Source organism: Cupressus sempervirens, chromosome 2 (genome assembly GCF_028749045.1).
Source record: "Cupressus sempervirens isolate cs-2001-9-10 chromosome 2, ASM2874904v1, whole genome shotgun sequence".
Taxonomy (NCBI): Eukaryota; Viridiplantae; Streptophyta; class Pinopsida; order Cupressales; family Cupressaceae; genus Cupressus; species Cupressus sempervirens.
The window spans coordinates 169995262-170021639 of NC_143119.1; positions in this window are offsets into that span (position 1 = coordinate 169995262).

Genomic DNA, 26378 nt, shown 5'->3' on the forward strand with positions numbered 1-26378 from the left:
TAAAATGGCTATTCCCCAATCAACTTTGAAATTTCGGAAGAGTAATTTCCTTTACTAGAGAAAAAAAAAATGGAAGGACTACAAGTTAGCTAAAAGCTTCAAAAGTGAGAGAATTGAGAGATATAAAGAAGTAAAGCTTCTTTAATATAATTCAAGAGTCAAAAAGATTAATATTCTAAAATTTTGTAACTTAAGTGAATACAAATAATATTTTAATAGAAAATACACATTTCTTTTCGAAAAACTAAATTCAACATGAATTGGTAATGTGTTGTCACTAAAATTAACTCCTTTATAATTAGTCATCAATAAAGAAGAAAAAGTAATAATTTGCAATGAAAATAAAAATGATTGTAAAAGTGGTTATAGTTATGGTTGAATAAATTTAAATAAACATACAAATTTATGAAAAAGAATACCAACCATTCCATTCACTAAAATAATTACAAAAACGTGTTGACTAGGTGATCAAGGACCAATTGATCAAAGGATCATAGAAAAAATGAATTAAAATTCCTTCATTCATATAGGCATTGAATACATCAAATATTATCAATCATTTTTGTGCAATTCTTCAAATGAATTATAAAGTCTTGAATAATCATTCAATTGCTTTTATAGACATCTAGGTCTAGCTTAGGCCTTAACTATTATTCTTTCAAAATCTTCATGAAATAAAATGAATCAATTTCCAACACTTCACCCTTTAGTTTTAACCATTGACGCATATAATATAAATTAATTATATTTTATTCCAACTTTAGTGAGATACTCTCCTACTATGATGCGTTATGTGGCAACTTCAATCTGAATGGAAAATTCTTGGCTTCTAGCTACTTCAAGCCTTTTATAAGACCTAGATTTTATTTTAATATAAATCAAGTTATTTTGATATGTAATCCTTCTATAACTTAAAACTTTGTAGGAATAACTTTGTCTTTAAAGATGACAATATTCTAATCTTATTGACCATGAATGTTTAGAAGTTGTATCTCCTTTTTTTGGACAATGTTTTTAATTAATCATGAGGTTATACAAAATCCCCAAGTCTTCTAGTTGTATTGCTAATTCCTTTGACCTTAATATCCTCCTAGGAAGATTAGTTTTATCTTTTCATGGACGTGGTTTGACACTATCAAAAAATTATTCCTTTTGAATTCTTTGATCTCCTTCTTAGATAGTTGAATTCACCTTTTTAGAGATGACATCTCCATTGATAACAAGATTATCTTTGTTCTTTCAACTTGGACTACTTGATTTTTAAAACTAGGTATTTCTTCACAAATGGTGAGTGATGTAGAAACAATTTGTCTTTATGGTAGTTTTCTCATAACAAGAGACAATGACTTCCTTTTTGAAGAAAATGCAAACTCCATTAACTTTGATTTTCTTCTTTTATTGTAGCACCTATATCTTCTTCTATTTAAAATTTTTTACCATGTAATCAATGATCAAAAGGGTTGTGACAACAAATAAAACAAATGAAATATAAAAATAAATGAATCAAAACGTTTATAAAACATTCTATTCATTAACAATAATTATACACATATCTTGAGTGATCAAGGCTAAACTAGTCAATAGATTATAAATAAAAACTTCATTACAAATACCTCAATATATACATAGGTCTTGAAAATATCAAAGATTTGAGTATTTTATCATGCAATTCTACATCCAAATGAAAAAATCTAGAATGGCCATGTAAGTTCATGCCTAAATTATTTTAGACAACTAGTTTTAGCTTATACATTAAATATTATTCTTCCCACTTGACATTTCATGCCAACTAGAGAAATTAATTTCCAACTATCATTGTGAAAATTTGACTATAATAGGAGTCAAAAAAAGTCTAGTAAGAGTGGATTTATTTATTATTTTCATTCAGATTCTTTAATGGTGATGAGGATCTAGACCTAGGAATTCACCTCTTACATTGAAGATTTAGCTTCATTTTTCTCTCTTTCAACAATCTAGATTGCCCATTTTCTAAATGTTAGTTTCCCCTTTTTATGAGCCAACTGATTTGAAATTCACATAAAATATTTCAATTAGTCTAATTTTATAATTGGAAAACTAAAATCACACTACTATAAAGAGGGGTGGTTGAAGACAAAATTTGAGAGAAATATATATTGTCTTATAGAGACAATATATTAAGATGACATCTTAAGACATTCAGTGTAAGACATATTGGAGACAATAGACAACCTTCTTTCTATCTCGAATGAAGACAATTTATTGAAAATTTGTCTCAAATTTTGTCTTCAACCACCCCTCCCTCTCTTTTAATACTCTCAATATTGCCTCTAATATTCCTAGAATGCAAAATTGAAAATTTTATTACTTCACCATAATATTTCATACAACCTGAAAATGAGATTTCTTTCCAATCTCTTTGTTGGAATATTGAATTATGAAAATACTTTTAGGATTTGTCAATAGATAATAATCTAATAATAAATAAAGCTTTCAAGAGTTAATAATCCAATATAAAGTAAATAGTTAATTTTTTTCTTATGAAATGATGTACAACAATGGCAAGGAAACCAATGGCTTTCTTGTGCATATATCATCATGAAGTTTAGTGTTAAAGAATTATGTATCACTACACTTCATTTTAGTATGTACATGTCTGTCTAGATATGAAACATTAAAAATAAATCCAAGATTATTCCTCTGAATAATTCTAGAACATAATACGTTATCTCTGAAATACATTATTGTGGGAGTTTTTACCATGTGGCATCTCTAATACATTGAAAGATATCATGCTGTACAAATCAAAGGTAGGTTCATCCAAGAGAAAGACTGCAGGGTCATATATCATCCACTTCTATTGAAACCCTCCTCTAAAAAATTGGCACTCCTCTAATCTTATCATCATAAATTCATGTATTTGAGCCATGCAGGAGACCAATTTACACTAGAAGAGATTCAACCTTGGTTCCTTTCACCTCATTGAGCGTGGAAGCTTCAATCTTGCACTAAACATCAAGGTTTTTTTAACAGTCATTTATCATTTGCCATAATACACATTTAATGAGTCACAGTTCTTCCTACTTAGCTAGAAGGTCACTTGTTTAAGTTTCTTGTATTACAAAAGAGGGAGGTTGGTCATAAGCTATTCCTATGGATACAAATTATAAAATTGTAATAAGAAAAAAATATTCTACACTAGCAAACCAAATTTTGTCAAATAAATAACTTGGATATTTTTTTATGCAAATGATAAACCAAAGATGTTAAACAATTCATTTGAATATAAGGTAATACAAGTCCAATGTATTTTATGGAAACTATCATGACATTTTAATTAGATGATAAAGAAATCATACCTTATGATGTTGTACCAAAAAATGGTTTGTATATCAAATACCATACACTGGCACATGTGGAGCTTTATAGTTTATAGAAAGCACTAATTTGTGAGATGGACTCTTGCTCACTTTTCTTGTCATTGTCTAGTTGCATAGGAATATGACGCACAATTAAAATGCTAGAATAGTTTTTGGTTTAACTAAGTAATTTCTTATCTAAAAATGTAAGAATACTTTTGAAGCTAAAAAAACACTAGAATTGTAATGGATTTTGAATGATTGGTTTGCTCATAGAGTGAGAAAATATAGGAAAAATAATATTTTGATTTGAATGTTCAATGTTGATTAGAATGAAACTCACATAGTTTCATGTAGCATCCTATCCTCTATGCCTTCCCACAATGTAGTAAATTTGACAAATGATAGGGTAAGTATTGTTTATATCATTGATGGAATTTATTTAACCATGCATAATACTATTAAGAAATAAACAAATCACATAATGAAACAGAAATGATAGAAAAAATACTAACTTTTCATGGGAAGAGTTATGATGTTGTACCAAATAATGGTTTGTATATCAAATACTATATGCTATGGCATGTGGAGCTTTATAGTTTATAGAAAGAAATAATTTGTGAGATCGACTCTTGCTCATTTTTCTTGTCATTGCCATAGTTTCATAGGAATATGACACATAATTAAAATGTTGGAATAGTTTGTGGTCTAATTGGATAATTTCTCATCTAACAATGTAAGAAGATATTTGCAGCTAAAAAAACACTAGAATTGTAATGGCTTTTCAATGAATGATTTCCTTGTAGGGTAAGAAAATACAAGAAAAATGATAAAATGATTTGAAAGTTCAATTCTGATTAGAATAAAACTTACATAGTTTCATGCAGCCTATTCTCTGTGCCCTCCCACAATGTAGTAAATATGTCAAATTACAGGGTAAGTATGATTTATATCATTGATGTTAATATTTTAACCATGCATAATACTATTAAGAAATTTAAAAATTACATAATGCAACAAAAATGATAAAACAGAACTAACATTTCATGGGAAGAGTTGCGGTGTTGTACCAAATAATGGTTTGTACATCAAATACCATACACTGCCACATGTGGAGCTTTATAGTTTATAGAAAGCACTAATTTGTGAGATCAACTCTTGCTCACTTTTCTTGTCATTGCTAGAGTTGCATAGGAATATGACCCATAATTAAAATGCTGGAATAGTTTGTGGTCTAATTGGAAAATTTCTCATCTAACAATGTAAGAAGATTTAAGTTGCAACTAAAAAACCACTAGAATTGTAAACATTTTTGAATGACTGATCTGCTAGTAGAGTAAGAACATATAGGGAAAATGATAAAAATATTTGAATGTTCGATGATGATTAGAATAAAAATTACATAGTTTCATGTAGCCTATCCTCTATGCCTTCCCAAAATGTAGCAAATCTGTCAAATGATAGGGTAAGCATTGTTTATATCATTGATGGCAATATTTTAACCATGCATAGTACTAGTAACAAATAAAAAAATCACATAATGTAAAAAAAATGAGAAAAAAGTACTAACCTTTCACAGGAAGAGTTTTTGAATTTGGAGGTAAATTTGGATGAAAATTTTCAAGCGAAGATATCCTGCTATTCAAGGATCTCAGCTATTGTTTCTTGCATACATGAAGCAAAACTTTCCTACCATCTTTTGATCTTCCTTTCTCTAAGATAGTTAACCAATGTTTATAAGTTTTTTTCTAAACTAGTACAAATTTACAAATGCTAGAACTTGTACATGACATTACAAGTTGCTTAAATAGTAAACAATAATACAACAAGATATCATTCAATATTTATGAAAATAATAAAATAGAACTATGATTTACTATTAGAAAATTGAAACTCAAAATTATATGATAAACATTTTATTCTCAGTTTCATGTGTATCTTTGCATAAGCTTGCATTACAACTTGTAATTGGAAAAACCCATCATCTCTATTGAATTGATGATTCTTATTTAAATATATATTTTTATGAAGAAATCTATAATAAAAAAATTCATTTTTAAGATGTTATCCTATTTTCAGCATTGCATATCTTAAATCACTTGTAGATGCAATTGCCCAACAAGATTTTTCAACCAAAAAAGAAGCATTTTACATCCTTCATGTTTATCTGATAGCCTGAAAGAAAGATGATACAAAAGGATCAGATTAGAAGAATAAAGAATTTTGTGAAGAGAATAAAAAGAAGAATATAATTATAGTACTTTGCACACCAATGAACAATAATATATTTGATAAAAGAAGCAACCTATTCATGAAAAGAAAGGCTTCTTATAAATAGACCATTGAGGAAAAAATTGTGACAATAACATATATTAGAAAACATACAATCTATCTTCAAGTTCAAGGAGTCAAGAAGCTTATAAAATATGACATATTCTAGTAACTTCTTACTACATACATGATGTTTAAAATTAGAATTGTATTTTATCCATCATCTTCCTTTGTGTCCTCTTTCTACAAGGAACTATTCCAACTATGGGCATGAATTCTTCATCACATTGAACACCATCATCATTATTGTTTCTTCCAAACTTGGTGAAATTCAAGGATGGGTTCATGTTGAGGTTTAGGAATAACAATTGAATCATTGTGTGTAACCAACAATTCAACATGTTCCTCTATCTCATCTTCATGCTCACTATTGGATGAGTTTGATTTTTCGGGTTCCTATTAAAAGTAAAAAATTACTTACTAAAATAACATAATACTTGTAGTTAAATTATTGCATGTCAAAGAATATTATAAAAAAATTACCCTAGATTCTTGAACAGTGACTAATTTCTCCCCTTGGTCTAGCAAGTGTTGACAAAGGCCATGGGAACCATGTAATGAGGGATATTTTAAGTCCTCCTCCTTGTGAAATTAGGGAACCTACTTAAAACAAATATAATGAGATTTAGAAGGTATAATTACCCATAGGATACAATCAATTCACAAGTTTACCAATAATTTTTTATGAAATAGAAAATACTAAAGATGAAAATATTCAAGTACTAAGTTACCATGAATGCTATTGTACCCACCACATCCTAATCTATGGGATCTAATTTTCGACACCCTAGTTTGTGTTAGAATATGAAAAGATTAATAACCCAGAAAACTAGTGCAAAGAGTAAATATCTAAACTATGAATGCAAATGATACAAAATCAAAATAGCATCATAGAGTTAGTCTCCAAGAGAGTAATGCAAATGCTGGAAGCAAAATAGCATTAAGAGGATGCAAAAATAAGAGATACAAATACAAGCCAGGTAGCATGCTTATATAGGCTAGGAAGAGGGAGGAGGTGGCAATACCAACCAATGAGGAGCAACCATCTATCGGACTAAAGATAGCAAAGTATCTTCCCAAGATAGCTAATTGATGCTCACATGTAGGAAGGTGACTGATGGGGACACAACCCAACAACATAATAGACACAATAGAAAGGGGAATTATATTAACTGAGAAAATATGCTAGTACAAATAGTGCAGAGAAAATAAACTTCAAAACATGCCCTACAGGCTTACAATAGCATAAATCTGGAGAATATTTCTCCTTTTAGCACCTCCTCTCAAGCTCCAATCCGAACTGCCTTTCACAATGCCAAAAATCTCCTTAAATAGACCCCGGAGGGTTAAGGACTAGGAGTACATTCTAGAAAGTGCTAGTAGGCATCCACCGACAAAATAGAAGGTTCCAGAAGCTGCGTTAGAAGTCGGTGCAAATCTAGAAGAATCCAAAAACGGTAGCCGAACTTCTGGGAGGCATAACTTTTGAACCGTAGCTCCGATTGACAAACCGTTTACATTTTTGGAAAGCTCTCGAAGCGCTCTATAGCCCTATGGACAAGCTTTGCTTGTCCCCGATTTTTTGACCCTTTTTGAGGTCATTTAATGCCCCAAACCTGACTTTGAAGCATTCTTAGGAGGTCTCCAAAACTCGAAAAACTGCAATAACTTTCAAACCATGGGGCCTTTTGACCTGATTCTTTTTCTGGAATGCTCTAAATCTCAATTACCTTCATATGGCCAAGTCACACCTTCTAGGTCACCAAAATGATGGCCAAATTGCATGCTCCTATTTTTTTGGGATTTTCAAATGCACTGATAGTTAAACTATGAGAGTTGGAACCTTTATTTGAGCCAAATGGGTATCCAAAAATGTAAAGACATAAAATAGAAACTAATTCTAAGTACATTTTTTTTTGGGTGACACAGGATTGCCCTTATACCTCTGGATGCTCCTGCATCAGACACCCAGGGTAGATTGAAAAGTGACCCTGTCACTTTATGGATGGTAGAGGAAATCCCAAATGGGAAACCTCAGTTGCTGAAATCCAAGTTGAGTCCTCGATTGGCTGTCCTTTCCATTTGACCAAATACTCTTCATACTGCCTATTTCTGGTACTCCTACCCACACGATGATCTAGAATGTCTTCTATCTCCTCCTTCTTAGAAGCAGGAATTGGGCATGGCTCTAAAACCAGCTCCTTATCTGCACCATCATCATGATACTCTGTTAAATCTGCAATGTTGAAAATGGGAGAAATGTGAATACCATCTGGCAGCTCCACCTCATATGCATTTCTTGAGTTATGTTTCTTCAAAATTTTGCAGGGGCCAAATTTCTTCATTTTTAGCTTGTTGTAAGTACCAAATGGAAATATTTCTTTTCATAAATGCACCATGACAAGATCCCCTACTTGGAATTCCTTATGTCTCCTCCTTGCATCAGCCCTAGCTTTATACTCTTGATTCATCTTGATAATGTGTGCTTGAACCTCCTCATGTAGACGCTTGATGTGTTCAGCAAATTCCTCAGCTTCAACACTTGTTCTCTCCCCTTGTTCTATCTTCCTCAATTCTGGTGCAGTCCTTGGGCTATTTCCATATACAATTTGAAATGGTGATTTTCCAGTACTCCTATTTACAGAGTTATTATAAGCAAACTCTGCCTGTGGTAGAATCAAATCCCATCCCTTGGGTTTATCTCCAACTAAACATCTCAGCAAATTGCCCAGACTTCTATTTACCACTTCTGTTTGGCCATCAGTCTGTGGGTGATGCGTGGAACTAAATTTCAAGTCTGTTCTCAACTTCTTCCACAATGTCCTCCAGAAATACCCCACAAATTTAGTATCTCGGTCAGAAACTATACTCCTTGGAAGACCATGTAGTCTCACCACCTCTTTGAAAAACAAGTCTGCAATATGGACAGCATCATGAGTTTTGTGGCATGGAATGAAATGTGCCATTTTGGAGAACCTATCAACCACCATGAATACTGAATCATTACCCCTTTGTGTCCTTGGCAATCCAAGAACAAAATCCATACTTATGTCCTCCCATGGCCTTGATGGAACAGGCAATGGCTGATATAGGCCAGTATTTTGACTAAACCCCTTGGCAACTTGACAAACCTGGCAACTCTGTACAAACTTCTTCACATCCTGTGTAATTTGAGGCCAAAAATAATGTTCTCTAAGAATGGCAATGGTCTTATCCCGACCAAAATATCCTGCCATCCCTCCACTGTGTTTCTCCTTAATCAGATTTTCCCTCATGGAACTCCTTGGAATGCACAATTGACTACCTTTGAACAACATGCCATCCTGAATCAAATAGTCTAACCACTTGGTTCTATCTACAGCAACAGGTTCTTTACAAGCTTTCCATGCTTCAGCAAAATCAGGATCCTCGGGGTACAAATTCTTGAGTTCATCAAACCCAACTACTTCAACCTGCATTGTTGTAAGCAACAACTGTCTCCTACTTAATGCATCTGCAACCCTGTTAGATTTTCCACTTCTATGCTTCAACACAAATGTATAACTCTGCAAGAATTCTACCCACTTCATATGCCTCTGATTCAATTTACCTTGGCTATTTAGGTACTATAATGCCTGATGATCAGTATACAAAACAAATTCCTTTGGCAATAAATAATGCCTCCATTTCTTTAAGGCCTGAACTATTGCATAGAACTCTTGATCATAAACAGAATACTTCTTCTTTGCATCATTCAATTTTTCACTAAAATATGCAATAGGCTTACCTTCTTGGCTTAATACAGCCCCAATAGCGCTACCACTAGCATCACAGTCCACCTGGAATACTTTTCTGAAATCTGGAAGTGCCAACACAGGCTGTTCATTCACCTTCTTCTTTAGCAATTCAAAACTTCTCGCAGCTGCTGCAGTCCATTTGAACTCTTTTCTATCCCCTCTTATTGTATCAGTTAGAGGTGCACATATGCCACTGAAATTCTTAATAAACTTCCTGTAAAAACTAACCAGACCATGAAATGATCTTACCTCAGTAGCAGACCTTGGAGTAGGCCATTCCAAGATGGCTTTTACCTTCTCTGGATCCATTTTGAGACCTTCAGGTGATATAACAAATCCCAAATAGACTAACTCCTTTTTTGCAAAGACACACTTCTTAAGATTAATTAACAGTTTCTCTTCCCTTAGCCTTTCAAGGAAACTACGAATATGTAGCAAATGTTCTTCCAAAGTCTTGCTGAAAATTAAAATATCATCCAAATAGACAATAACAAATTTTCCCAAGAACTTCTTAAGTACCTCATTCATGAGCCGCATGAAGGTGCTTGGGGCGTTTGTCAATCCAAAGGGCATGACTAACCACTCATAAAGACCCTCCTTGGTCTTGAAGGTTGTTTTCCACTCATCTCCTTCTCGAATCCGTATCTGATGATAGCCACTCTTCAGATCTATCTTTGTGAAGTACTGAGCTCCACTCAAGCAGTCCATAAGATCATCCATCCTTGGTAAAGGAAATCGGTACTTGATGGTTATCCTATTTATAGCTCGAGAATCTGTACACATCTTCCACTCTCCATCCTTCTTGGGTGCAAGTACTGCAGGTACTGTACATGGACTCAGGCTCTCTCGAATCAAGCCCTTCCTCAACAGCTCCTGAACCTGTCTATTTAGCTCTTCTGTTTCAGTAGGAGTCATCCTGTGAGCAGCCTTGTTAGGAAAACTAGCTCCTAGAATCAGATCTATTTGATGACTGGTTTGCCTTACTGGTGGCAATCCATCTGGAACATTATCAGAGATAATATCTCCAAATTCTCCTAGTAAATCTGAAACTTCCAATGGTATTTCACTACTACCTTCTTTATCTTTCCTAGGAATCAAAGCATAGCACATACGCTGATGTTTCATGCCATCTAAAAACTTCCTTCCATCAACAAGACAAATCCTAGCATTGCTACATACCTTTTCAACTTCCTTTTTCATGGGCTTCAATTTGTGGCAAACTCCATCCTTTGTCAGAGAGTATGTGTTTGCATGTCCATCATGTATTGCATGTCTATCAAACTGCCATGGTCTACCCAACAATAGATGGAAAACATCCATCGAAATAACATCACAGAGAACTTCATCATGGTAACTCCCAATTTTGAATTTTACTAAACATTGTTCACTTACCAGGACCTTATGATCATCTTTTACCCAAGAAATCCGATAGGGTTAGGGATGTTTCTCCCTCTTGAGCTTCAGCTTAGAGACCATCTCTTTGGATACCAAGTTATCAATGCTACCACCATCAATGATCACATCACAAAATTTATCCTCACACTTGCATCTAGTACGGAACAGACTCCTCCGTTGTCCTGGTTCATTCTCACCACTTAGTAGGACTCCTTCATTTACCAAGGTCTCTCCTCTTTCTGCATCCTCTGAATGTGATGATTGTGCATCCTCATCCACATGAGCAACCCTAGCTTGGCCCTCAGCTCTCCTATCTATCCTTCCTTGTCATTGAGGGCATTCAAAGGCACAATGACCTTCTTCATTGCAATGGAAACAGGTACCACGAAAGCCTCCTCTTCCTTGCCCACGTCCTCTTCCTCTTCCTCTTTGATTTCCAAAATCTTGATCACAGGAGTGATTGAAACCCTCATTCCTCTGGTTCCTGCTAGTACCCTCATCTTCATTTTTCTTTTGAGTTTCATTGCGGCCTCCAGATGATCTACCGCTTCCCCTTCCTCCTTGACCGCGCCCTCTTTGTCTTCCTTCAAACCTTTTACTCAGCTTCTCTTCAACTCGTAGAGCAAACTGGTATGCTTCTTCAACGCTGGTCATTCTTACCAGACTTAATTCCTCCTGGATGCTAGGTCGTAACCCACTGATATAACGAGCAACCTTCTCCTTATTTGCTTCTGCATGCCCCACTCTAATCAGGAGTCGGTAAAACTCCTCTGTATATTCTTGGACTGATCTTCCTGCTTGCTTTAACCCATGCATCTTCTTAAATAGATCAAGCTCGTAGTCCACAGGAATGAATTGCTTCTTCAATTTGTCCACCATGCGATCCCATCTTGTGATCTTCTCCTTTCCTCTTCTAAGTCTTTCCAGTTGAACCTCTTGCCACCAGATCTTGGCATGGCCTTTTAGTTTGGCCTTTGCAAACTTAACCCTATCTGGGTCCCTTATATCCTCATACTCAAAGTATTCATCCAGTTCATTGATCCAGTCGATCAACTCATCTGGTTTCAAATTTCCCAAAAATATACCCACTTCAATTGTAGGTCTTTTCTCAAACCTAGTAATGGCCCTAAAAAGCCTTTCCTCTAAAGGATTCAGAACTTCCCCATCAACTTCCATTACTTCCTCTTCATTGTCATCCTCACTATTGTCATCCTCACTATTGTCATCTGCGGCAATATTTGCTCCTCTACGAAGCTCCTCTTGCAATGCTTGTACCTATCTTTGGAGGGATCTAACCTCCTCAAGATCAATAGCTCTGGCCCTTCTGCCACGCTCTCTTTGTGGAGGCATCTTCTAACTCGAACCCACAACCACATAGTCCTGGTGCAAATTGCCTCACAGTCGACGCTCTGTCTACACACTCAGGAAAACTCGCTCTGATACCACTTGATGGGGACACAACCCAACAACAGAATAGACACAATAGAAAGGGGAATTATATTAACTGAGAAAATATGCTAGTACAAATAGTGCAGAGAAAATAAACTTCAAAACATGCCCTGCAGGCTTACAATAGCATAAATCTGGAGAATATTTCTCCTTTTAGCACCTCCTCTCAAGCTCCAATCCGAACTGCCTTTTACAATGCCAAAAATCTCCTTAAATAGACCCCGGAGGGTTAAGGACTAGGAGTACATTCTAGAAAGTGCTAGTAGGCATCCACCGACAAAATAGAAGGTTCCAGAAGCCGTGTTAGAAGTCGGTGCAAATCTAGAAGAATCCAAAAACGGTAGCCGAACTTCCGGGAGGCATAACTTTTGAACCCTAGCTCCGATTGATGAACCGTTTACATTTTTGGAAAGCTCTCGAAGCGCTCTATAGCCCTATGGACAAGCTTTGCTTGTCCCCCATTTTTTGACCCTTTTCGAGGTCATTTAATGCCCCAAACCTGACTTTGAAGCATTCTTAGGAGGTCTCCAAAATCCGAAAAACTGCAATAACTTTCAAACCGTGGGGCCTTTTGACCTGATTCTTTTTCTGGAATGCTCTAAATCTCAATTACCTTCATCTGGCCAAGTCACACCTTCTAGGTCACCAAAATGATGGCCAAATTGCATGCTCCTATTTTTTCGGGATTTTCAAATGCACTGATAGTTGAACTATGAGAGTTGGAACCTTTATTTGAGCCAAATGGGTATCCAAAAATGTAAAGACATAAAACAGAAACTAATTCTAAGTACATTTTTTTTTGGGTGACACAGGATTGCCCTTATACCTCTGGATGCTCCTGCATCAGTGACACCTCACAACCATTCACCTAATAAGACATGCTTTATTAACCTAAGAGAGATTATTAAAAGTGTAGAAAAAACCTAGCAAAATAAGAAAAATAAAAAACTACACTAACACCCCCCCATAAGCGAAGCTTAGGTGGATGTAGAAATGGGTCCCGGGAACGAGGCCATGTTAGGTACCATGCAACCTCTGAAAGCAGGGAAAGAGAGAAAACCACATGGGAAAAACCCTCCCCCAAAAAGAGGTAAGAACCTAGTGAAGAACTGAAGAAGTCTCCCGCTAGGGAAATTGTCCCCTAAAATAGGAACAAGGAGTGATGATGAAGAAGCAGCATCACTGAAGCATGAAGAACCGCAAAACTCTGTCAAAATGCTGATCTGTAGAACCCCCATGGAAATAGAAGGCACAAACCATCAACCAAAGGAACCTCCATGGAAATAGAAGGCACGAACCATCAACCAAAGAAGCAGCTGACAGACAGGTGAGGTGATAGGCAGCTGAAAAGATGGGCCAAAAATCTCCTACAACACAGGAGCCAAACACATCGAGAGTGAGGTACAAACACAAATAAAGGCATGTGTCGTCAACACTGCATGAGGAATTAGAGAAAGAGGGCCTATAAGCGGCAAACAACTATCCCCCCATGGCACTTTATATAATAGTGCGAGTACAACGAATCACAATGATGAAAAGGATCCCGAATCGCAAGAGTGGCACTTTATCTCAGTGTGTTGCATAAAGATGCTTACAGTGAATATCAATAATGATTAGAAAAAATATAAGGCTGAAACAACAGAAGGTAAAGCCCAACATGAAGCAACTAAAGCAACAAAATCGATCTCCAGAGTTGAAACAAACAGAATATCCACCAGAATGCTAAAATGTAAAAGACTGAATAGGATGTGTCTGGAACATAATCTGAAACAACAACTAGCATCACTAGAAAGAGCACAAAAAGAGCTTTCCAACGATATAAAGAAGTCCAAAATTGGATATCGGAAGCTCAAGATACGCCTCCCAGAGTGCAAAATAGAACATCCAACTTCGACTGCCATAACAGGCAACCAAACTGAATCAAAACTCAAAAACACCTATACCAGCATCTTTTTCTCGGAACCAGCTTTCCGGTGCTTCTTTTGGATTGGAAAAATACCTCCGTATGCAAAAGTTATGGGCAAAAAATGACAAGTAGGTCCAAAACCAAATAGAAGGAGAGTGCAAGCAAGGATGATGACACATCGCTGACGTCAGCATTTGAGGGGAAAAAATTTGACGGCCCATCAGCCATCACAACAAAAAGGGGCCACGTGGCAGCAACGTGGTAGTGCCACATGGATGCCATGTGGCGGGCGAATTAAGTGGCAGGTACTAAAGATGACGTGGCAGGGGCCACATGGCAAAGTACCACGTGGCACGCCTGCCACGTGTCACACGTAGACTCGCGCTGACATGGCACCTGCTGACTGTGCTTAAAAACGCTGTCACGACTGACTGTGTAGACCGGTGGCGGGTGGAGCAGCCAGAGGCAGAGGCGGTCGCAGGGCGACGGAAGGAGGTTGAGCCGCCGGTGGAGGTGGCAGTCGGGCGGCAGCCGGGCTACGGCGGAGCCCGGGCGGCGCTGCCCGCTGCGGCCGCTGCGGGCTGTGCGAGAGTGGCGCAGCGGCGACACCCGAAAATTTAAATTTTTGATGCCGAAAATCGTCCGTACGATCCGTACGGAAGCCCTGCAACCAAAAAAAATTGCCTTGCGGAGCTCTGTCTCCAAAAATGATAAGTTTTATATGAATCCTAACTGCAAACGGCCTTTCGGATCCAATAGTGATGTCCGTTCGGGCCCAAAGTGCTCCAAAAATTTGCTGATCCCCTGATTTGAAGAAAAATTGCATTCAAATCTGTGACTGCCAACGGAGAGAGGTATGGCTGTAGCTTTGCATGCTTGATTCTGAAAAATATACAGCTTGCATGCAAAATCTAAAAGATACCCAGATGGTTTTTCGAGGCTGCGAACAAAACCCAAAAAGTGTTTTTTGTCAAAACTTTTCTGATTCTCAAGATCATCCAAAGATGCAAGAGAAGAGCATACTTCATTTTTCAAAAAACTACAATAAAGTTTATTTGCCCCCCCCTCCCCCCCCGAATCTCTCAAATAAAGAAACTAAAATCTACTCTTGCACATAGAAAAGGTCTGATACCATGTTAGAATCTGAAAAGATTAATAACCCAGAAAACTAGTTCAAAGAGTAAATATCGAACTCTATGATGCTATTTTGATTTTGTTTCATTTGCATTCATAGTTTAGATATTTACTCTTTGCACTAGTTTTCTGGGTTATTAATCTTTTCAGATTCTAATAGTTTGAGTTGCTTTTGTTGTACCTCAAAGGCATCTTTTAGATCCTCCTTGTTCAGATGGAAAATAGTTTGGATTCTCATGCACCTTCCTCTTGAATTTGGCATCTTTTATAAGTTCATCCCATGACTCTAGGTTTGTGATCCAAGTTAGACGTGGATATCTCAAGTCTTTTTTTAGCTTGCTCCTTAGATTATCTAATTTGGAATGAATGTAATTTTGTGCAATTTCCAAAATAATGTTATCATTGAAGCCAAGATCTCCAGATGCTTCTACAACATCTTTAAAAAGTTGGTCTTTCATAGCATTATCTTGCTTTCTCCAATCCATTTGAATTATGTTACCAAATAAATTCTTTGCACAATGATAAATAAAATGATAGAATTTCATACCCATTTTATCCTTCAAGAAATTTCCTCAAGAGGAGAGTAGGATTGTATTTTCTTGCACCTCATTTTTAGTAACTCAAGATATTGTTGATGTCTTAGGTATTAAGGTAGATGCCCTTTTAGATATATTAGCCACTACTTGATCTCCTTCCTGTATTTACAATGAGAATGTAAAATTTTTAGAAACCCAACTATAATATGCAACTATTTTCATATTTAAAATAATATCTCAAGTTCATTTAGAGTTAAGGGAATTCATGATAAATAACGTATTGATTGGTTTTGACAATTGAGTGTCAACACACATAAAATATTTGCTAAGTTCATGCTGAGCTAGTAACATATGCCTAGTATAATATGTATAGATGTTGAGTTGCAATAAGTGTTGAGTCACTCATGTGCCAAGAAATTCAAGTGAGTTGAGTGAATAGTTGATGCTGAGCAAGTTCAAGTGCTAAGCAAGACAAAATTATAGTAAGTGTCAAGCATTAATATTATCAAGTGCTAAGTAACATAGAATGGACCTAGTTGTTTGTGATGGCACAAACAACTATGTAAACCATTTTTGAGCTGACTTATGGATACATCTTGAAGATTTAAAGATAAGATTGAATCTATTCAGATTCCCTATGTGATTAACATGCAACCAATTAGAAAAATTGAAGGAATTAACCAGGAAAAGGAATGAATCTTAGTTGTAGATTCATACCTAACCCTAAGCCACCAAAGTTTTTTTAAAGGGAGACAAAGCCACATAATTTAGTATGAGTGAATATGTATGCGAGGAACTAATGCAAGCGAAGAATTAAAGGAAGTGAACAGGGGTGAATTGATCAATAAGCATACAAGGTGACTTAGAAATGTGAAAGGATTGCAGAATTAGTTTGTAGAACAGAGGAGAAGATATACAACATCACTATAATAGAGAAAAAGGATCAAGATGGACAAAATTGTGATCTAAACTTAGCAAGACAAAGTTGTAAGTGTATCAGATCAAACATTCTACTGTTACTTTCTAACAACTATATTAGTAGGGTGAAATCCTTTGGACTAAGGTTTATTTAACAGTCATTGTAAAATCCTTTAATAGGGTAACATTCCAAGTGATTTTTCTAAAGTCCTTTAGCCAGACACACTTTTAATAGGGTGTTAAAATCCTTTAATAGGTTAGGATCTAACAATCCTTTGTAAGCCTCTAATAGGGTAGATCATGAAAATGGTCAAACTATGTAACCTTAATAGGTGAACTTTATTGCTACAGTAGTGAAGAATTGTGGGTGTCATCGCCACCCCATTTTTAAATTCTCATTAGAGGGTTTCTAGGTAATCATATATGCTGTCAAGTGTTTATGTGGATGCATTTACTTTATGTGTTATTTCAATATGTTCATGCATGTATTGTTTTGAAGTTAAAAGTTTTATTGACTGTATATTAGGACTTTTGATTCACCCCCCCCCCCCCCCCCCTCACAGAAGTATATGTTTTCCATTTGTATTTCCAACAATTGGTATTAGAACTAAGTTCTCATCAAAAGAAGCCTTACAATATGGAGAAAAGATCTTGAAATGGAAGTTTACAAGTTGGGAAAGACCATTGAAAATTAGGAGATTGAAATACATCTCTTACTACAACAACTAAATGAAGCTAGAGATGCCTTGAGAAGTTCGTTGAAGAGAAGGAAAGAGATTGCTACAGTAGAAAATGACACACAATACAAAGAGATTGACACCACAAAGTTATTTGTAGATGGTAACTCATATGAATTTGATGCAGCAATTGTAGATCTCATGGAAAAGAACATAACACAAGCTAAGGAAATCAGAAATCTCAATTTGGAATAAGAATCACAAGCTATACTGCTATATGAGGTGACTTAGAAAAAGAAGAAAGCCATAGAAGACAAGATCATGATTGAAGAAGACAAAAGAGTTTTGGAAAATAGATTGGAAGAAAAATCAACAGAGCTATCCAAGATCTCAAACATGCAATTAGACACCCTAAGCCAACTGATGAATGCTCACATGAGTTGAATGTCAAGGACATTGAGATGACTACATTGAAGTTGCAAAATCAATAGTTGTAGATGACTTGAAAAGAGAAAATGAGTTTGCTGAAAGTTTCAACAAGCCAAATGAAGCTATCAAGTACTTTGAGCAAGTACTAAAATCCCCTAGATCTAGTAAATACACGTCAAGATTGGGATACATAAGCACTAAAGAGGGAGAATAATCTAGAGCTATTGAGGAAAGAAATAGTAAAGGTAAGAATTCTAAAGCTACTTGTCATCATTGTGGTAAGAAAGGAGATACAACCAATATTTTTAGGAACAAGAATGATAGGCCAAAGAACATGACTCATTTTCACAAGTGCAACAAACAAGGTCATTAGGTGCATGAATGCATAACTAGAACCATGCATGCACCAAAATTTGAAGGACATTGTTAGAATTATCAGAAGTTTGGACATAGAGCCTTTGAATGTACATCCAAGTCCACATGGTCATCAAAGAAGTCAACAAAGGGAAGAAACTATAAAAATTCCTATAACTTGGATTACAATACAAGATATAGGGTAAAAGCACAAACTTGTGTCACCCTTTTGTAAAGGAAAAGTCTAGCAAAAGTATAAATGTCCACCTTCAATAACATAAAATTGATATTATCATTTTGAATTTGAAAATGAAGTAAACTAATGAAATGTGTATAAATGGATGAAGTTTAGGATTATAATTTTTAATAATTATTTGGAATAAGAATTGATATATTTTCCTAATTTTTATAGATAACTTTTTAGCTGCTAAAAAATGCTAAAAATTAGGGGTCTAGTTGCCACCACAAAATCAGATGGAAATAAAGTTATTTCCCTTTTATCTTAAACTATCTTATAGATAACATATATAGCTAGAACAATAAAAAATAAAAATCAGCTTTAGACCTATATTTTTTCTTTTATAATGATTCAAATTTCAACTCACCTAAAATTGATGGTTTTCATCTCCCACCACATTTTTCAAAACAAATCTATTTTAACCAAGAGAAAAATTAGACTTTCTAAAAGTGGACTCTCTCCTCTAGAATGTCATATAATTTTTAAATTTTTTTATATGAATTTGTATTTTTTTCTTTCTCAAAATTGATATCTTTTCGAGTGTTAAAATATGTACTTGTAGAATTTTTTAATTAGAGTATACTGTATCTAATTAAAACACTATAAACTCCATATGAGAATCTTCTTGACTCTGAGCTATATAAAATGGTATTTACATGTTATTAAAAAATATCATAAAAAGTAGTAGGAGTTATTGAAACACTACTTTTATAAATTAATTGTATTTCTTTAGTAATTGGATACAAACTAGTATAAAATATGCATTTAATAGATATTTCCAATTGGAAAAGTGTGAGACCATACATAACTTAGCTAGAATGAATTTATCTAGATCATATGTTTGGAAAAAATTGACTTTTAGATAGAAATACTCAAATTTAGTCATTCTGATAAGTCAATATAGAAGGTGACACAACTTTTCACTTTTACCCATAGCTGTCATTATTGTCAAGAGTATGGACACATCCATAAGGATTGTATAAGAAAACACTTCAATGGTAACTACAATAGATGGTTGAGTCAAACTACTTGCTTTAGCTATTTGAAGACTGGTCATATCAGAAAGCACTACCCAACAAGGACAAAGACACCCAACTCAGGATTCAACAAAGGAAAAGGTAAGGTAGATGTTGAACACATCAAAGGAGAGATGAAAAAAATATGGAGAAAGAAAGATGGATGCAACACATCAAATGAAGGGATCACTTCACCTAATAGGTCAAGTGGTCACATCGCATCAAATTAAGCAAAAAGAAGGTATGTAGGACAAAATGTTTTATCAAACATCAGTTCCAAAAGAAATTAGTACTAAAAAATATATATGAGCATGAAGAAAGATGCAAGATAATAAAGAAAAATCCATGGTTAAATATTTAAGTTTTCACATTACTGTCGAGTGTGAAAAGTCCTTTTCAATTGTCGAGTGAAATCCTAGTGTGTGCCGAGGTATCAGCTAGAGTCAATTGAATCCATGTTTGTAGTAGTTGTCGAGTAAGGGGAATTTCTATTAGTGTAGAGTAAGGGTAATTCTTATAGATGTTGAATGATGGTGAAATTAGTGAATGTTGAGTGAAACAAAAATTGCATTGAGGCCAAGTTTACAGTTGTACATGTATCATGCAATAATTGTTATATTTTGAAAAGGTATAAGGGTGAATTTCACACAATATTTGTCATTACAAACATAGAGCAAGAGTCAGCAGATTGAAGAAGCAATTTTTGAGCAAGAGTGAAGCATTTGCATGGATCATAGTGAAAAATGTGCAACAATTCATTAATTTCAAAGGTATCCTTCACCTGTCGAGCTAAGTAGTTTTATATTTGTTAAACCCTAGCTTGCATAATAGCCTCAAGTTCAAAGAATGTAAAGGAGAAAGACAAATTTGAAGTTCAATTAGTTAGCAATGAGGTCAAATAATAGGATTTCAGTGCCATAAGTTAGAAGTTGCATATAAGAATGACCCAACAAGCATGTTATCTATTATTCCACCCAATGTTGTAATGGTTCAAGATGTAAAGAAATGTTATAATTTCATGCTGGGAGGCATTGAAGACATGGAAATCAGATAGGCATATGATACATTATGTGAAAATGGGGAGTTAAAGGAGGAATTCAAAATCATAGCGATGAAGGGCTTAACTCGTGCCCTAGATTTCCCAAGAGTTTTCAAAACTTAATGGATCAAGATTGTTCTGAGCAAAATAAATGACATTTTTCTATGGCTAGAAGGTGGACCCATCAAAATCTCAAATAGGATTATACATAGGGTTATTGGATACCCAACCCTAGATTGGCCTAAGACATTGAGAAGTGACTGTAAGGAAGTAATTGAGCGAAATATAGGAGCCAAGTAGAGCAAGCGAGGGATGACTATTAACCAGTCATAACTTTAAGAAACCCCTCATAAAAAAAATGCCTAAAATGATGGCAAATCCAACATTTTGTGGGCAAGAGAATTTTAATGTTGAGGGCAATCTTTTTGTTCCATATAAGGAAATAAAATATTATATGTTGGCAATATTTTTCTTGCCCTAGAAAAAATTATTTTAAATGTGGCGAATAAATAAATGATGGCTAATTTTTCCCTTGCCAAAAATGAAATAATAATGTTAGAGGTGACTTACTTGTTTTGTAAGAAAATGAATAATAATGGTCTTGGCTAATCTTCAGTGGTAAACTGAAAAATTGTTTAATTTGAATGCAAAATTTACACATATATTGGCTAGTGACTGTACTGACTGCTGAGTAGTCACTTCAAGTTTGAATTTGTGTACTATCTTAGGTGAATTATTATTATTATTAATGTCATAACATCATTATGTCAGTGTCGCTATTACCAAGTCGGCTACTATCACTTTTGTATTATTAATAGTAAATACAATAGTTTTATTGATTGTTGATTAATTAGAGATCAACAATAGAAGATGCATCTCAGGGCCACTCACTTGAAAAGACCTATAATTACACAAAATTCTCTAGAATGGAGACATGTGGAAAGGATTACATGAAAATCATTACTCAATGTCAGGCACTATCGACTATCTGAGAATAATGCTAGTAAATTTTGGCATTTCAAACACTCAAAAATTAATAGGAATATAAAAAAATAAGATATGAAAGATCATGAATGTCAAAGAATTAAATGCAACTGCCATTCAATAGCCTCTTCAATTCCTCTTTCATTATCATGTATTATATTCTTTAATCTGAATTAAGTTTGTAGTTGTACTTTGTAGAGTTTCTTGAATCTTAGTCATGGATATGCCAATTCACTTGAAATGCACTACAATGGCTTTGCAAAAGCCCTTTTTGGACAAGATTCATCATGATGTCCTTGCCATGGTTTGCAAGGCAGATGCTCAAAGTCCTTTTATCCACCATGCTATATTCATGGTACTCAGCCATGAATTCTTGAGAAATAATAAGAGGTATAGTGTGTCCACGGATATTACCTCTTGCTTCCTCACATCTCTTCTCAACCTTGGAGGCACTCAAATAGACATGCTGATGCTTCTACATAAATTTTTTAAGGAAACCTTTTTAGAAGATGATGTCAAAATTCTTGTATTGGTTGAGTAGGTACTAGTGTTGGGCATTGGCATCTCTTTTACAGATGTAGCAGACAAGTGCTGGGAGGAAGACACAGGGTGCATTATACATAAACATCCTTTTCTACTTAGCATGAACAAATGGCAATTGACTTTCCCTCGAAAGTGGGTGCAGCTCGAAAGGGATTTTCTATAGAAGTGGTTGTTGTTAGATGATGTTAGTGAGACCGACTTCACATGGATGGACGAGTTCAATGACATCATCTTCTCCAATAGATTCCTCATAGAGGGACTTGAAGACCTTTTTGATTAAATTCTTCAAGCCCTCGGCCCTTTAACTTGCCGATGCTTCCAACCTCCCTAGTTCCCTATTCCCTATTTCCTAAATACTATTTCCTTAACCATTGCCCTCAGGGAAAAAAAATATTTTTAAGATATTTGTATTTTTGTTTGGATTGTGCCTTGCCCTTTTTTGAAAATTATGAAACAGTAAAACTAGGATGATTTAATCAGCTATTTTGAATATCTATGCTATGAATTAGTATTATGAACATTGTACAGTCAAAAATATTATCAATGAAAATAATAGTTTTTAGCTTCTCAAATCTTTGTTCTTGTTAGTCTATGACTTTGTTTTTGGCATCTCGATTCTCAATGCACTGTTGAAATGTTAGTCTGTGACTTTGTTAAAAATAATTAACTATTAATAGTTATAAAGTTAGAACTTAGAACTTAAAAACAAAAAAAGGATTTGAACAATTTCGATTCACTTTATGGTTTCAGATAATATATTTGATTACCGATTTATAGTAAAAAAATGTTCAATCGAAAATTCTCTAATTAAAAGTTTTGTAATTTCTAAAACTATTTTTCTTTAATCTAATTGGTTAAAACAAATGGAGCGATAAGAGCAGATTTGAAAGAAAACTAAAGATTATACCCTTAACAAAGTTAAATATAATTTTGATAATTTATGTGTCAAATTTTTATTTCATACCTATCTTGTTACCTATTCCTAACTTTTTTTCCTTAAGAAATCTATTAAATGATGAAGAATAGCTTATAAACAATTATTACAATTTTCAATATATGTTAATAATTTATATATAATCAAACTATATTACATTTTATTTTTGAAACCAAATAATAAATAAAAATAAAAATATAGCATTTGTAATTATATTTTTAAATTGTAATTATTTTATTTGCATTAAACTATTGTCATTATTATTTCATATCTTGCACCAATTTTATTTTATAAAATTTAATATATCTTCATTGAATTTCATATCATCTTTATAATAAAAAGCTTATGATAGAAAAGAAAATCATTTCTATATATTATATTAAAACTATTATAATAATAATTATAAATTATATATATATATATATATATATATATATATATAAAATTAAATTACCATCATGATTTTGACATGCTCAAGATTAAAAGTAAAATAATAATAATTAATAACAATTTCTTTAGCAATATTTATTTCAACAATTTTTTCAATATTAATTAATATGCTATGTAAATTCTTTTCAATGAGCACAACTCTATTTTAGGCCAAATATTATAAGATTGAAGACAAAGTCTATTTCTACCTGAAACTAGGACACATGTACTCAAAGATTCTACTTGAAATTCTGACCATTGCATAAAATAAAGACCAATGGCCGAAGATGAATTTCAGGCCGATTAGGAGAATGTTTTCGAATATGCTTAGATTCATCTAGAAATGTGACATGTGTTCGCTCATTGGAAGACTTGATTAATATTATTAATAACTATGTTTATAAACAATTATCACAATTATCAATATATGTTAATAATTTGTAGATAATTAAAACTATATTACATATTAATTTTGAAACTAAATAATAAATATGAATACAAATATAAAATTTATAATTATATTTTAAATTTAAATTTTATTTATATTAAACTATTTTCATTATAATTTATTATTAGTATTTGATGGTAGGCTTCGGCCTAAGAGCTAAATATTTCATTTTCAATGTGATTCATTAACGTTAATATATATATATATTTTAATGTAAGTGCATTGGTTTATATTTTATATTTTAATAACATATTTTTTTATGAATTATAATATGTTTTTTGTCATTCAATTAAAAATAATATTACTTATATTATATAATCATTTAAGATTTATTATTATTTTTAGATTACAATTATTTATTATATAATAGAATATATAATATAATATAATATAATTATAACCATATGATAGATATGTAATAGAACATATATACCAATGATTATATTTATGAATAAAATTTAAATTTAAATTAACATCATTACATAAAAATATAATTATATAACATTTTTATTAATTAAAATATTCTATATATTATAATAACTTTATTAAATTTAAATTAGATTTATATAAAAACTAAAGGCAAGTACTAATGACACTTGTTTCATATCTTGCACCAATTTTATTTTATAAAATTTAATATATCTTCATTGAATTTTTCATATCTTTATAATAAAATATTTATGGTAGAAAAGAGAATCATTTCTATAATAGAAAAGAAAATCTTCGTTATTTATATTATATTATAACTATTATAATAATTATTGTAAATTATATTTTATATATATATAGATATATATATATTCTATATAAATAATTAAATTAACCTGAAATCGGGAAATGTGTACTCCAAGATTCTACCTAAAATCTTGACCATTGACTAAAAGAAAGATTGATGACCTAAGATGAATTTCGGGCTAATTTCGAGAATGTTTTCCCATGTGCCTAGATTCATCTGAAATCGTGACACATGTTCAATCATTGCAAAGCTCAATTAAGTGTCATGACTTGATTAATTTATTAATAATTATGTTTAGTCTTTAAAAAAAATTATTACTTAACCCTGACTCGACGATGTCACGATTGTTAATTAAAAGGCAGATCAATGCCAACAGGAATGACTTGGGATGAATTTCGAGTAAAATTTGGGTTTGCTATCACTGTTGTCAAGAAAAATTTGAAATCATAAAACATGTCCTTGACAAGTGTCATGATTGACATGTGTCACGATTTCAAATGACTATTGAAAACAACGACACCATTTCACAAATTGACTCAAAAATCATATCAATAATTAAGTTTGATTTTTATTAATTTATTTATTTAAAATGAAAAAAATTATTCAAATGTATATTAATGTAATAAATTTTTACTTTAGAAAAAAAAAAATTATGTACTTTACTAGATTATTGAGTCTTGACTCTTTATGTTGTTTACATGTACATTGTACATAATATTAGTAAAGTACCTACAACCATTAATTACTTAATACTTTCATTTTTAACTTTTAACTATTAACCCTCTATATTTTTAGAGTATAAATTTGAAAGTTCTCCAAGTCAAGTCCGATACGACAGGGCTTTCAAATTTCAATCTTCAAAGATTGGCAAAAATCTATTTTGTGTTCTAAAGACTAAAAGTGTGAAACTTGAGTATCAGACGACAACATCAATTATCCAATCTTGATTTTAGGCATTTAATTTTTATTAAAAAAATTTATTTCAATTTGTAACAATAGAAATCTTGATTTTAATTGTCTTAGGTTTACACTTTAAAATTATTCTAAATAGGGCCTGAAGAAGAATTTTGTGTAATAAGCAATAGCAAGCATGGGAAAAGCAAAGTCAAAAACCTCCCATATGAGTACAAGCATAAAGGAAAAGAAACACATTATAGAACTCAGACAAGTGCTACAAACCCTAGGTTTCATTGATGAATGTCATGATATTTTTTTATCCTATTATCCATGGAGATTTTGGAATCTTGAAAATTAGACATTCATTGTTTAATAAGTGGAAAGATCCATTAAAGGGGAGAAATTATTACAATTATAACAATACTATTTGTGCACATACAAATAAACTAGTTGCTTTGGTTATTGGTTTAGCAGACCTCGCTGTACTCGAAGTATTCCCTTTCCCTAAAATTGTAATGCTATGTGCTCAGAATTATGATAAAAGTAGAAAGGAAATTGTAAACCAAAACACTCAGGAGGAAATTTTATCCATAACTATGAGTGAATTTTTCACTCTATTAGACCTAGCACTAGGGTTTAAACCAAAAAGATTTAACAAGTGCATTGACTTAGATAAACTAGCATAGGCTTATGAAAAACTCGAAAGAGTTTTTCAAGATTCATTTATTAAGGGTTTCATAAACTCAGAGTCCTCTACTAGTGTCACACTAGAAATAGACCATAAGCCTCCTTATCAGTATGATATTTTTGTGCCATGGGTTCATAATACTATTTCTTTGTTATCATTTTGTTTGGGATTGGATAGTAACAA